The sequence below is a fragment of the Scyliorhinus torazame genome, chromosome 11 (genome assembly GCF_047496885.1).
Source record: "Scyliorhinus torazame isolate Kashiwa2021f chromosome 11, sScyTor2.1, whole genome shotgun sequence".
Classification (NCBI taxonomy): Eukaryota; Metazoa; Chordata; class Chondrichthyes; order Carcharhiniformes; family Scyliorhinidae; genus Scyliorhinus; species Scyliorhinus torazame.
The window spans coordinates 57,839,615-57,855,827 of NC_092717.1; the positions used below are offsets into that span (position 1 = coordinate 57,839,615).

The following is a 16,213-nucleotide window of genomic DNA, read 5'->3' on the forward strand; positions in this document are numbered from 1 at the left end:
CAGACTCCCGTATCCCAGAGAGCAGACTCGCGTACCAAAGAGAGCAGACTCCCGTATCAAAGAGAGCAGACTCCCGTATCACAGAGAGCAGACTCCCGTATCACAGAGAGCAGACTCACGTATCAGAGAGAGCAGATTCCCATACCACAGAGAGCAGACTCCCGCATCACAGAGAGCAGACTCCCGCATCACAGAGAGCAGACTCCCGCATCACAGAGAGCAGACTCCCGCATCACAGAGAGCAGACTCCCGTACCCAAGAGAGCAGACTCCCGTACCCAAGAGAGCAGACTCCCGTATCAAAGAGAGCAGACTCCCGTATCACAGAGAGCAGACTCCCGTATCACAGAGAGCAGACTCCCGTATCACAGAGAGCAGACTCCCGTATCACAGAGAGCAGGCTCCCGTACCACAGAGAGCAGACTCCCGCATCACAGAGAGCAGACTCCCGCATCACAGAGAGCAGACTTCCGTCTCACAGAGAGCAGAATCCCGTATCACAGAGAGCAGAATCCCGTATCACAGAGAGCAGACTCCCGTACCACAGAGAGCAGACTCCCGCATCACAGAGAGCGGACTCCCGCATCACAGAGAGCAGACTCCCGTATCACAGAGAGCAGACTCACGTACCACAGAGAGCAGACTCCCGTACCACAGAGAGCAGACTCCCGTACCACAGAGAGCAGACTCCCGCACCACAGAGAGCAGACCCCCGTATCACAGAGAGCAGACTCCCGTATCACAGAGTGCAGACACCCGTATCACAGAGAGCAGACACCCGTATAACAGAGAGTAGACTCACGTATCACAGAGAGCAGACTCCCGCATTACAGAGCGTAGACTCACGTATCACAGAGAGCAGACTCCCATATCACAGAGAGCAGACTCCCGTATCACAGACAGCAGACTCCCATCTCACAGAGAGCAGACACAGATACCACAGAAAGAAGACTCCCGTATCACATAGAGCAGACTCCCGTATCACAGAGAGCAGACTCCCGTATCACAGAGAGCAGACTCCCGTACCACAGAGAGCAGATCCAGTATCACAGAGAGTAGAATCACATATCACAGAGAGCAGTCTCCCGTACCACAGGGAGCAGGCTCCCGTATCACAGAGAGCAGATCCAGTATCACAGAGAGTAGACTCACGTATCACAGAGAGCAGACTCCCGTATCACAGAGAGTAGACTCACGTATCACAGAGAGCAGACTCCCGCATCACAGAGAGTAGACTCCCGCATCACAGAGAGCAGACTCCCGTATCACAGAGAGCAGACTCCCGTACCACAGAGAGCAGTATCCCATATCACAGAGAGCAGACCCCCGTACCACAGAGAGCAGAGTCACGTACAACAGAGAGCAGAATCCCGTATCACAGAGAGCGGAATCCTGTATCACAGAGAGCAGACTCCCGTACCACTGAGAGCAGACTCCCGTACCACAGAGAGCAGACTCCCGTATCACAGAGAGCAAACTCCTGTACCACAGAGACCAGACTCACGTACCACAGAGATCAGATCCCGTATCACAGAGAGCAGACTCCCGTATCACAGAGAGCAGACTCCCGTATCACAGAGAGCAGAATCCCGTATCACAGAGAGCAGACCCCCGTACCCCGAGAGCAGACTCACGTACCACAGAGGGCAGACTCCCGTACCACAGAGAGCAGAATCCCGTATCACAGAGAGCAGACTCCCGTACGACAGAGAGCAGAGTCACGTACCACAGAGATCAGATCCCGTATCACATAGAGCAGACTACCGTAACACAGAGAGCAGACTCCCGTACCACAGAGAGCCGAATCCCGTATCAAAGAGAGCAGACTCCCATACCAGAGAGATCAGAGTCACGAACCACAGAGAGCAGAATCCCGTATCACAGAGAGCGGTATCCCGTATCACAGAGAGCGGAATCCTGTATCACAGAGAGCAGACTCCCGTACCACAGAGAGCAGACTCCCGTATCACAGAGAGCAGACTCCCATATCACAGAGAGCACACTCCCATATCACAGAGAGCAGACTCCCGAATCACAGATAGCAGACTCCAGTATCACAGAGAGCAGACTCCCGTATCACAGAGAGCAGACTCCCGTATCACAGACAGCAGACTCACGTACCCCAGAGAGCAGACTCACGTACCACAGAGAGCAGACTCACGTATCACAGAGAGCAGACTCCCGTACCATAGATAGAAGACTCCCGTATCACAGAGAGCAGACTCCCGTATCACAGAGAGCAGACTCCCGTACCACAGAGAGCAGACTCCCGCATCACAGAGTGCAGACTCCCGTATCACAGAGAGCAGACTCCTGTACCACAGAGAGCAGAGTTACGTACCACAGAGAGAAGAATCCCGTATCACAGAGAGCGGAATGCTGTATCATAGAGAGCAGAATCCCGTACCACAGAGAGCAGACCCCCGTACCACAGAGAGCAGGCTCACGTATCACAGAGAGCAGACTCCCGTACCACAGAGAGCAGACTCCCGCCTCACAGCGTGCAGACTCACGCATCACAGAGAGCAGACTCCCATATCACAGAGAGCAGACTCCCGTACCACAGAGAGCAGACTACCGTATCACAGAGAGCAGACTCCCGTATCACAGAGAGCAGACTCCCGTACCACAGAGAGCAGACTCCCGCATCACAGAGTGCAGACTCCCATATCACAGAGAGCAGACTCCTGTACCACAGAGAGCAGAGTCACGTACCACAGAGAGAAGAATCCCGTATCACAGAGAGCGGAATGCTGTATCATAGAGAGCAGAATCCCGTACCACAGAGAGCAGACCCCCGTACCACAGAGAGCAGACTCCCGTCTCACAGAGAGCAGACACCGGTACCACAGAAAGAAGACTCCCGTATCACAGAGAGCACACTCCCGTACCACAGAGAGCAGACTCCCGTATCACAGAGAGCAGACTCCCGTATCACAGAGAGCAGACTCCCGTTTCACAGAGAGCAGACTCCTGTACCACAGAGAGCAGATTCCCATACCACAGAGAGCAGACTCCCATATCACAGAGAGCAGACTCCCGTATCACAGAGAGCAGACTCCAGTATCACAGAGAGCAGACTCCCGTATCACAGAGAGCAGACTCCCGTATCACAGACAGCAGACTCCCGTACCCCAGAGAGCAGACTCACGTACCACAGACAGCAGACTCCCATCTCACAGAGAGCAGACACAGATACCACAGAAAGAAGACTCCCGTATCACATAGAGCAGGCTCCCGTATCACAGAGAGCAGACTCCCGTATCACAGAGAGCAGACTCCCGTACCACAGAGAGCAGACACCCGCATCACAGAGTGCAGACTCCCGCATCACAGAGAGTAGAATCACATATCACAGAGAGCAGTCTCCCGTACCACAGGGAGCAGGCTCCCGTATCACAGAGAGCAGATCCAGTATCACAGAGAGTAGACTCACGTATCACAGAGAGCAGACTCCCGTATCACAGAGAGTAGACTCACGTATCACAGAGAGCAGACTCCCGCATCACAGAGAGTAGACTCACGTATCACAGAGAGCAGACTCCCGTATCACAGAGAGCAGACTCCCGCATCACAGAGAGTAGAATCACATATCACAGAGAGCAGTCTCCCGTACCACAGGGAGCAGGCTCCCGTATCACAGAGAGCAGATCCAGTATCACAGAGAGTAGACTCACGTATCACAGAGAGCAGACTCCCGTATCACAGAGAGTAGACTCACGTATCACAGAGAGCAGACTCCCGCATCACAGAGAGTAGACTCACGTATCACAGAGAGCAGACTCCCGTATCACAGAGAGCAGACTCCCGTACCACAGAGAGCGGTATCCCGTATCACAGAGAGCGGAATCCTGTATCACAGAGAGCAGACTCCCGTACCACAGAGAGCAGACTCCCGTACCACAGAGAGCAGACTCCCGTATCACAGAGAGCAAACTCCTGTACCACAGAGACCAGACTCACGTACCACAGAGATCAGATCCCGTATCACAGAGAGCAGACTCCCGTATCAATGAGAGCAGACTCCCGTATCACAGAGAGCAGAATCCCGTATCACAGAGAGCAGAATCCCGTATCACAGAGAGCAGACTCCCGTACGACAGAGAGCAGAGTCACGTACCACAGAGATCAGATCCCGTATCACATAGAGCAGACTACCGTAACACAGAGAGCAGACTCCCGTACCACAGAGAGCCGAATCCCGTATCAAAGAGAGCAGACTCCCATACCAGAGAGATCAGAGTCACGAACCACAGAGAGCAGAATCCCGTATCACAGAGAGCGGTATCCCGTATCACAGAGAGCGGAATCCTGTATCACAGAGAGCAGACTCCCGTACCACAGAGAGCAGACTCCCGTATCACAGAGAGCAGACTCCCATATCACAGAGAGCACACTCCCGTATCACAGAGAGCAGACTCCAGTATCACAGAGAGCAGACTCCCGTATCACAGAGAGCAGACTCCCGTATCACAGACAGCAGACTCCCGTACCCCAGAGAGCAGACTCACGTACCACAGACAGCAGACTCCCATCTCACAGAGAGCAGACACAGATACCACAGAAAGAAGACTCCCGTATCACATAGAGCAGACTCCCGTATCACAGAGAGCAGACTCCCGTATCACAGAGAGCAGACTCCCGTACCACAGAGAGCAGACACCCGCATCACAGAGTGCAGACTCCCGCATCACAGAGAGTAGAATCACATATCACAGAGAGCAGTCTCCCGTACCACAGGGAGCAGGCTCCCGTATCACAGAGAGCAGATCCAGTATCACAGAGAGTAGACTCACGTATCACAGAGAGCAGACTCCCGTATCACAGAGAGTAGACTCACGTATCACAGAGAGCAGACTCCCGCATCACAGAGAGTAGACTCACGTATCACAGAGAGCAGACTCCCGTATCACAGAGAGCAGACTCCCGTACCACAGAGAGCAGTATCCCATATCACAGAGAGCAGACCGCCGTACCACAGAGAGCAGAGTCACGTACAACAGAGAGCAGTATCCCGTATCACAGAGAGCGGAATCCTGTATCACAGAGAGCAGACTCCCGTACCACTGAGAGCAGACTCACGTACCACAGAGATCAGATCCCGTATCACAGAGAGCAGACTCCCGTATCACAGAGAGCAGACTCCCGTATCACAGAGAGCAGAATCCCGTATCACAGAGAGCAGACCCCCGTACCCCGAGAGCAGACTCACGTACCACAGAGGGCAGACTCCCGTACCACAGAGAGCAGAATCCCGTATCACAGAGAGCAGACTCCCGTTTCACAGAGAGCAGACTCCTGTACCACAGAGAGCAGATTCCCATACCACAGAGAGCAGACTCCCATATCACAGAGAGCAGACTCCCGTATCACAGAGAGCAGACTCCAGTATCACAGAGAGCAGACTCCCGTATCACAGAGAGCAGACTCCCGTATCACAGACAGCAGACTCCCGTACCCCAGAGAGCAGACTCACGTACCACAGACAGCAGACTCCCATCTCACAGAGAGCAGACACAGATACCACAGAAAGAAGACTCCCGTATCACATAGAGCAGGCTCCCGTATCACAGAGAGCAGACTCCCGTATCACAGAGAGCAGACTCCCGTACCACAGAGAGCAGACACCCGCATCACAGAGTGCAGACTCCCGCATCACAGAGAGTAGAATCACATATCACAGAGAGCAGTCTCCCGTACCACAGGGAGCAGGCTCCCGTATCACAGAGAGCAGATCCAGTATCACAGAGAGTAGACTCACGTATCACAGAGAGCAGACTCCCGTATCACAGAGAGTAGACTCACGTATCACAGAGAGCAGACTCCCGCATCACAGAGAGTAGACTCACGTATCACAGAGAGCAGACTCCCGTATCACAGAGAGCAGACTCCCGCATCACAGAGAGTAGAATCACATATCACAGAGAGCAGTCTCCCGTACCACAGGGAGCAGGCTCCCGTATCACAGAGAGCAGATCCAGTATCACAGAGAGTAGACTCACGTATCACAGAGAGCAGACTCCCGTATCACAGAGAGTAGACTCACGTATCACAGAGAGCAGACTCCCGCATCACAGAGAGTAGACTCACGTATCACAGAGAGCAGACTCCCGTATCACAGAGAGCAGACTCCCGTACCACAGAGAGCAGAATCCCATATCACAGAGAGCAGACCCCCGTACCACAGAGAGCAGAGTCACGTACAACAGAGAGCAGTATCCCGTATCACAGAGAGCGGAATCCTGTATCACAGAGAGCAGACTCCCGTACCACTGAGAGCAGACTCCCGTACCACAGAGAGCAGACTCCCGTATCACAGAGAGCAAACTCCTGTACCACAGAGACCAGACTCACGTACCACAGAGATCAGATCCCGTATCACAGAGAGCAGACTCCCGTATCAATGAGAGCAGACTCCCGTATCACAGAGAGCAGAATCCCGTATCACAGAGAGCAGACCCCCGTACCCCGAGAGCAGACTCACGTACCACAGAGGGCAGACTCCCGTACCACAGAGAGCAGAATCCCGTATCACAGAGAGCAGACTCCCGTACGACAGAGAGCAGAGTCACGTACCACAGAGATCAGATCCCGTATCACATAGAGCAGACTACCGTAACACAGAGAGCAGACTCCCGTACCACAGAGAGCCGAATCCCGTATCAAAGAGAGCAGACTCCCATACCAGAGAGATCAGAGTCACGAACCACAGAGAGCAGAATCCCGTATCACAGAGAGCGGTATCCCGTATCACAGAGAGCGGAATCCTGTATCACAGAGAGCAGACTCCCGTACCACAGAGAGCAGACTCCCGTATCACAGAGAGCAGACTCCCATATCACAGAGAGCACACTCCCGTATCACAGAGAGCAGACTCCAGTATCACAGAGAGCAGACTCCCGTATCACAGAGAGCAGACTCCCGTATCACAGACAGCAGACTCCCGTACCCCAGAGAGCAGACTCACGTACCACAGACAGCAGACTCCCATCTCACAGAGAGCAGACACAGATACCACAGAAAGAAGACTCCCGTATCACATAGAGCAGACTCCCGTATCACAGAGAGCAGACTCCCGTATCACAGAGAGCAGACTCCCGTACCACAGAGAGCAGACACCCGCATCACAGAGTGCAGACTCCCGCATCACAGAGAGTAGAATCACATATCACAGAGAGCAGTCTCCCGTACCACAGGGAGCAGGCTCCCGTATCACAGAGAGCAGATCCAGTATCACAGAGAGTAGACTCACGTATCACAGAGAGCAGACTCCCGTATCACAGAGAGTAGACTCACATATCACAGAGAGCAGACTCCCGCATCACAGAGAGTAGACTCACGTATCACAGAGAGCAGACTCCCGTATCACAGAGAGCAGACTCCCGTACCACAGAGAGCAGTATCCCATATCACAGAGAGCAGACCCCCGTACCACAGAGAGCAGAGTCACGTACAACAGAGAGCAGTATCCCGTATCACAGAGAGCGGAATCCTGTATCACAGAGAGCAGACTCCCGTACCACTGAGAGCAGACTCCCGTACCACAGAGAGCAGACTCCCGTATCACAGAGAGCAAACTCCTGTACCACAGAGACCAGACTCACGTACCACAGAGAGCAGACTCCCGTATCACAGAGAGCAGACTCCCATATCACAGAGAGCACACTCCCGTATCACAGAGAGCAGACTCCAGTATCACAGAGAGCAGACTCCCGTATCACAGAGAGCAGACTCCCGTATCACAGACAGCAGACTCCCGTACCCCAGAGAGCAGACTCACGTACCACAGACAGCAGACTCCCATCTCACAGAGAGCAGACACAGATACCACAGAAAGAAGACTCCCGTATCACATAGAGCAGACTCCCGTATCACAGAGAGCAGACTCCCGTATCACAGAGAGCAGCCTCCCGTACCACAGAGAGCAGACACCCGCATCACAGAGTGCAGACTCCCGCATCACAGAGAGTAGAATCACATATCACAGAGAGCAGTCTCCCGTACCACAGGGAGCAGGCTCCCGTATCACAGAGAGCAGATCCAGTATCACAGAGAGTAGACTCACGTATCACAGAGAGCAGACTCCCGTATCACAGAGAGTAGACTCACGTATCACAGAGAGCAGACTCCCGCATCACAGAGAGTAGACTCACGTATCACAGAGAGCAGACTCCCGTATCACAGAGAGCAGACTCCCGTACCACAGAGAGCAGTATCCCATATCACAGAGAGCAGACCCCCGTACCACAGAGAGCAGAGTCACGTACAACAGAGAGCAGTATCCCGTATCACAGAGAGCGGAATCCTGTATCACAGAGAGCAGACTCCCGTACCACTGAGAGCAGACTCACGTACCACAGAGATCAGATCCCGTATCACAGAGAGCAGACTCCCGTATCACAGAGAGCAGACTCCCGTATCACAGAGAGCAGAATCCCGTATCACAGAGAGCAGACCCCCGTACCCCGAGAGCAGACTCACGTACCACAGAGGGCAGACTCCCGTACCACAGAGAGCAGAATCCCGTATCACAGAGAGCAGACTCCCGTTTCACAGAGAGCAGACTCCTGTACCACAGAGAGCAGATTCCCATACCACAGAGAGCAGACTCCCATATCACAGAGAGCAGACTCCCGTATCACAGAGAGCAGACTCCAGTATCACAGAGAGCAGACTCCCGTATCACAGAGAGCAGACTCCCGTATCACAGACAGCAGACTCCCGTACCCCAGAGAGCAGACTCACGTACCACAGACAGCAGACTCCCATCTCACAGAGAGCAGACACAGATACCACAGAAAGAAGACTCCCGTATCACATAGAGCAGGCTCCCGTATCACAGAGAGCAGACTCCCGTATCACAGAGAGCAGACTCCCGTACCACAGAGAGCAGACACCCGCATCACAGAGTGCAGACTCCCGCATCACAGAGAGTAGAATCACATATCACAGAGAGCAGTCTCCCGTACCACAGGGAGCAGGCTCCCGTATCACAGAGAGCAGATCCAGTATCACAGAGAGTAGACTCACGTATCACAGAGAGCAGACTCCCGTATCACAGAGAGTAGACTCACGTATCACAGAGAGCAGACTCCCGCATCACAGAGAGTAGACTCACGTATCACAGAGAGCAGACTCCCGTATCACAGAGAGCAGACTCCCGCATCACAGAGAGTAGAATCACATATCACAGAGAGCAGTCTCCCGTACCACAGGGAGCAGGCTCCCGTATCACAGAGAGCAGATCCAGTATCACAGAGAGTAGACTCACGTATCACAGAGAGCAGACTCCCGTATCACAGAGAGTAGACTCACGTATCACAGAGAGCAGACTCCCGCATCACAGAGAGTAGACTCACGTATCACAGAGAGCAGACTCCCGTATCACAGAGAGCAGACTCCCGTACCACAGAGAGCAGAATCCCATATCACAGAGAGCAGACCCCCGTACCACAGAGAGCAGAGTCACGTACAACAGAGAGCAGTATCCCGTATCACAGAGAGCGGAATCCTGTATCACAGAGAGCAGACTCCCGTACCACTGAGAGCAGACTCCCGTACCACAGAGAGCAGACTCCCGTATCACAGAGAGCAAACTCCTGTACCACAGAGACCAGACTCACGTACCACAGAGATCAGATCCCGTATCACAGAGAGCAGACTCCCGTATCAATGAGAGCAGACTCCCGTATCACAGAGAGCAGAATCCCGTATCACAGAGAGCAGACCCCCGTACCCCGAGAGCAGACTCACGTACCACAGAGGGCAGACTCCCGTACCACAGAGAGCAGAATCCCGTATCACAGAGAGCAGACTCCCGTACGACAGAGAGCAGAGTCACGTACCACAGAGATCAGATCCCGTATCACATAGAGCAGACTACCGTAACACAGAGAGCAGACTCCCGTACCACAGAGAGCCGAATCCCGTATCAAAGAGAGCAGACTCCCATACCAGAGAGATCAGAGTCACGAACCACAGAGAGCAGAATCCCGTATCACAGAGAGCGGTATCCCGTATCACAGAGAGCGGAATCCTGTATCACAGAGAGCAGACTCCCGTACCACAGAGAGCAGACTCCCGTATCACAGAGAGCAGACTCCCATATCACAGAGAGCACACTCCCGTATCACAGAGAGCAGACTCCAGTATCACAGAGAGCAGACTCCCGTATCACAGAGAGCAGACTCCCGTATCACAGACAGCAGACTCCCGTACCCCAGAGAGCAGACTCACGTACCACAGACAGCAGACTCCCATTTCACAGAGAGCAGACACAGATACCACAGAAAGAAGACTCCCGTATCACATAGAGCAGACTCCCGTATCACAGAGAGCAGACTCCCGTATCACAGAGAGCAGACTCCCGTACCACAGAGAGCAGACACCCGCATCACAGAGTGCAGACTCCCGCATCACAGAGAGTAGAATCACATATCACAGAGAGCAGTCTCCCGTACCACAGGGAGCAGGCTCCCGTATCACAGAGAGCAGATCCAGTATCACAGAGAGTAGACTCACGTATCACAGAGAGCAGACTCCCGTATCACAGAGAGTAGACTCACGTATCACAGAGAGCAGATCCAGTATCACAGAGAGTAGACTCACGTATCACAGAGAGCAGACTCCCGTATCACAGAGAGTAGACTCACGTATCACAGAGAGCAGACTCCCGCATCACAGAGAGTAGACTCACGTATCACAGAGAGCAGACTCCCGTATCACAGAGAGCAGACTCCCGTACCACAGAGAGCAGTATCCCATATCACAGAGAGCAGACCCCCGTACCACAGAGAGCAGAGTCACGTACAACAGAGAGCAGTATCCCGTATCACAGAGAGCGGAATCCTGTATCACAGAGAGCAGACTCCCGTACCACTGAGAGCAGACTCCCGTACCACAGAGAGCAGACTCCCGTATCACAGAGAGCAAACTCCTGTACCACAGAGACCAGACTCACGTACCACAGAGAGCAGACTCCCGTATCACAGAGAGCAGACTCCCATATCACAGAGAGCACACTCCCGTATCACAGAGAGCAGACTCCAGTATCACAGAGAGCAGACTCCCGTATCACAGAGAGCAGACTCCCGTATCACAGACAGCAGACTCCCGTACCCCAGAGAGCAGACTCACGTACCACAGACAGCAGACTCCCATCTCACAGAGAGCAGACACAGATACCACAGAAAGAAGACTCCCGTATCACATAGAGCAGACTCCCGTATCACAGAGAGCAGACTCCCGTATCACAGAGAGCAGACTCCCGTACCACAGAGAGCAGACACCCGCATCACAGAGTGCAGACTCCCGCATCACAGAGAGTAGAATCACATATCACAGAGAGCAGTCTCCCGTACCACAGGGAGCAGGCTCCCGTATCACAGAGAGCAGATCCAGTATCACAGAGAGTAGACTCACGTATCACAGAGAGCAGACTCCCGTATCACAGAGAGTAGACTCACGTATCACAGAGAGCAGACTCCCGCATCACAGAGAGTAGACTCACGTATCACAGAGAGCAGACTCCCGTATCACAGAGAGCAGACTCCCGTACCACAGAGAGCAGTATCCCATATCACAGAGAGCAGACCCCCGTACCACAGAGAGCAGAGTCACGTACAACAGAGAGCAGTATCCCGTATCACAGAGAGCGGAATCCTGTATCACAGAGAGCAGACTCCCGTACCACTGAGAGCAGACTCACGTACCACAGAGATCAGATCCCGTATCACAGAGAGCAGACTCCCGTATCACAGAGAGCAGACTCCCGTATCACAGAGAGCAGAATCCCGTATCACAGAGAGCAGACCCCCGTACCCCGAGAGCAGACTCACGTACCACAGAGGGCAGACTCCCGTACCACAGAGAGCAGAATCCCGTATCACAGAGAGCAGACTCCCGTTTCACAGAGAGCAGACTCCTGTACCACAGAGAGCAGATTCCCATACCACAGAGAGCAGACTCCCATATCACAGAGAGCAGACTCCCGTATCACAGAGAGCAGACTCCAGTATCACAGAGAGCAGACTCCCGTATCACAGAGAGCAGACTCCCGTATCACAGACAGCAGACTCCCGTATCACAGAGAGTAGACTCACGTATCACAGAGAGCAGACTCCCGCATCACAGAGAGTAGACTCACGTATCACAGAGAGCAGACTCCCGTATCACAGAGAGCAGACTCCCGTACCACAGAGAGCAGTATCCCATATCACAGAGAGCAGACCCCCGTACCACAGAGAGCAGAGTCACGTACAACAGAGAGCAGTATCCCGTATCACAGAGAGCGGAATCCTGTATCACAGAGAGCAGACTCCCGTACCACTGAGAGCAGACTCCCGTACCACAGAGAGCAGACTCCCGTATCACAGAGAGCAAACTCCTGTACCACAGAGACCAGACTCACGTACCACAGAGATCAGATCCCGTATCACAGAGAGCAGACTCCCGTATCACAGAGAGCAGACTCCCGTATCACAGAGAGCAGAATCCCGTATCACAGAGAGCAGACCCCCGTACCCCGAGAGCAGACTCACGTACCACAGAGGGCAGACTCCCGTACCACAGAGAGCAGAATCCCGTATCACAGAGAGCAGACTCCCGTACGACAGAGAGCAGAGTCACGTACCACAGAGATCAGATCCCGTATCACATAGAGCAGACTACCGTAACACAGAGAGCAGACTCCCGTACCACAGAGAGCCGAATCCCGTATCAAAGAGAGCAGACTCCCATACCAGAGAGATCAGAGTCACGAACCACAGAGAGCAGAATCCCGTATCACAGAGAGCGGTATCCCGTATCACAGAGAGCGGAATCCTGTATCACAGAGAGCAGACTCCCGTACCACAGAGAGCAGACTCCCGTATCACAGAGAGCAGACTCCCATATCACAGAGAGCACACTCCCATATCACAGAGAGCAGACTCCCGAATCACAGATAGCAGACTCCAGTATCACAGAGAGCAGACTCCCGTATCACAGAGAGCAGACTCCCGTATCACAGACAGCAGACTCACGTACCCCAGAGAGCAGACTCACGTACCACAGAGAGCAGACTCACGTATCACAGAGAGCAGACTCCCGTACCATAGATAGAAGACTCCCGTTCACTGAGAGCAGACTCCCGTATCACAGAGAGCAGACTCCCGTACCACAGAGAGCAGACTCCCGCATCACAGAGTGCAGACTCCCGTATCACAGAGAGCAGACTCCTGTACCACAGAGAGCAGAGTCACGTACCACAGAGAGAAGAATCCCGTATCACAGAGAGCGGAATGCTGTATCATAGAGAGCAGAATCCCGTACCACAGAGAGCAGACCCCCGTACCACAGAGAGCAGGCTCACGTATCACAGAGAGCAGACTCCCGTACCACAGAGAGCAGACTCCCGCCTCACAGCGTGCAGACTCACGCATCACAGAGAGCAGACTCCCATATCACAGAGAGCAGACTCCCGTACCACAGAGAGCAGACTACCGTATCACAGAGAGCAGACTCCCGTATCACAGAGAGCAGACTCCCGTACCACAGAGAGCAGACACCCGCATCACAGAGTGCAGACTCCCGCATCACAGAGAGTAGAATCACATATCACAGAGAGCAGTCTCCCGTACCACAGGGAGCAGGCTCCCGTATCACAGAGAGCAGATCCAGTATCACAGAGAGTAGACTCACGTATCACAGAGAGCAGACTCCCGTATCACAGAGAGTAGACTCACGTATCACAGAGAGCAGACTCCCGCATCACAGAGAGTAGACTCACGTATCACAGAGAGCAGACTCCCGTATCACAGAGAGCAGACTCCCGCATCACAGAGAGTAGAATCACATATCACAGAGAGCAGTCTCCCGTACCACAGGGAGCAGGCTCCCGTATCACAGAGAGCAGATCCAGTATCACAGAGAGTAGACTCACGTATCACAGAGAGCAGACTCCCGTATCACAGAGAGTAGACTCACGTATCACAGAGAGCAGACTCCCGCATCACAGAGAGTAGACTCACGTATCACAGAGAGCAGACTCCCGTATCACAGAGAGCAGACTCCCGTACCACAGAGAGCAGAATCCCATATCACAGAGAGCAGACCCCCGTACCACAGAGAGCAGAGTCACGTACAACAGAGAGCAGTATCCCGTATCACAGAGAGCGGAATCCTGTATCACAGAGAGCAGACTCCCGTACCACTGAGAGCAGACTCCCGTACCACAGAGAGCAGACTCCCGTATCACAGAGAGCAAACTCCTGTACCACAGAGACCAGACTCACGTACCACAGAGATCAGATCCCGTATCACAGAGAGCAGACTCCCGTATCAATGAGAGCAGACTCCCGTATCACAGAGAGCAGAATCCCGTATCACAGAGAGCAGACCCCCGTACCCCGAGAGCAGACTCACGTACCACAGAGGGCAGACTCCCGTACCACAGAGAGCAGAATCCCGTATCACAGAGAGCAGACTCCCGTACGACAGAGAGCAGAGTCACGTACCACAGAGATCAGATCCCGTATCACATAGAGCAGACTACCGTAACACAGAGAGCAGACTCCCGTACCACAGAGAGCCGAATCCCGTATCAAAGAGAGCAGACTCCCATACCAGAGAGATCAGAGTCACGAACCACAGAGAGCAGAATCCCGTATCACAGAGAGCGGTATCCCGTATCACAGAGAGCGGAATCCTGTATCACAGAGAGCAGACTCCCGTACCACAGAGAGCAGACTCCCGTATCACAGAGAGCAGACTCCCATATCACAGAGAGCACACTCCCGTATCACAGAGAGCAGACTCCAGTATCACAGAGAGCAGACTCCCGTATCACAGAGAGCAGACTCCCGTATCACAGACAGCAGACTCCCGTACCCCAGAGAGCAGACTCACGTACCACAGACAGCAGACTCCCATCTCACAGAGAGCAGACACAGATACCACAGAAAGAAGACTCCCGTATCACATAGAGCAGACTCCCGTATCACAGAGAGCAGACTCCCGTATCACAGAGAGCAGACTCCCGTACCACAGAGAGCAGACACCCGCATCACAGAGTGCAGACTCCCGCATCACAGAGAGTAGAATCACATATCACAGAGAGCAGTCTCCCGTACCACAGGGAGCAGGCTCCCGTATCACAGAGAGCAGATCCAGTATCACAGAGAGTAGACTCACGTATCACAGAGAGCAGACTCCCGTATCACAGAGAGTAGACTCACATATCACAGAGAGCAGACTCCCGCATCACAGAGAGTAGACTCACGTATCACAGAGAGCAGACTCCCGTATCACAGAGAGCAGACTCCCGTACCACAGAGAGCAGTATCCCATATCACAGAGAGCAGACCCCCGTACCACAGAGAGCAGAGTCACGTACAACAGAGAGCAGTATCCCGTATCACAGAGAGCGGAATCCTGTATCACAGAGAGCAGACTCCCGTACCACTGAGAGCAGACTCCCGTACCACAGAGAGCAGACTCCCGTATCACAGAGAGCAAACTCCTGTACCACAGAGACCAGACTCACGTACCACAGAGAGCAGACTCCCGTATCACAGAGAGCAGACTCCCATATCACAGAGAGCACACTCCCGTATCACAGAGAGCAGACTCCAGTATCACAGAGAGCAGACTCCCGTATCACAGAGAGCAGACTCCCGTATCACAGACAGCAGACTCCCGTACCCCAGAGAGCAGACTCACGTACCACAGACAGCAGACTCCCATCTCACAGAGAGCAGACACAGATACCACAGAAAGAAGACTCCCGTATCACATAGAGCAGACTCCCGTATCACAGAGAGCAGACTCCCGTATCACAGAGAGCAGCCTCCCGTACCACAGAGAGCAGACACCCGCATCACAGAGTGCAGACTCCCGCATCACAGAGAGTAGAATCACATATCACAGAGAGCAGTCTCCCGTACCACAGGGAGCAGGCTCCCGTATCACAGAGAGCAGATCCAGTATCACAGAGAGTAGACTCACGTATCACAGAGAGCAGACTCCCGTATCACAGAGAGTAGACTCACGTATCACAGAGAGCAGACTCCCGCATCACAGAGAGTAGACTCACGTATCACAGAGAGCAGACTCCCGTATCACAGAGAGCAGACTCCCGTACCACAGAGAGCAGTATCCCATATCACAGAGAGCAGACCCCCGTACCACAGAGAGCAGAGTCACGTACAACAGAGAGCAGTATCCCGTATCACAGA

The 16,213-nt window shown here is 53.5% G+C and overlaps 1 long non-coding RNA gene across 3 annotated transcripts in view; it reads right to left on the reverse strand.

The window, feature by feature from the left end:
- The window catches only part of LOC140385992 (uncharacterized), a 67,020-nt gene that overhangs the window by 25,908 nt on the left and 24,899 nt on the right, over positions 1–16,213 (reverse strand). The window contains exon 1 of one of the 3 annotated variants that reach the window (XR_011933510.1): positions 36–97. The exons of the other annotated variants lie outside the window; for them this stretch is intronic. This is a non-coding gene — a long non-coding RNA (uncharacterized lncRNA). Of the gene's footprint in view, positions 1–35; positions 98–16,213 lie in introns of those variants that run through there. 3 annotated transcript variants of the gene reach the window in all.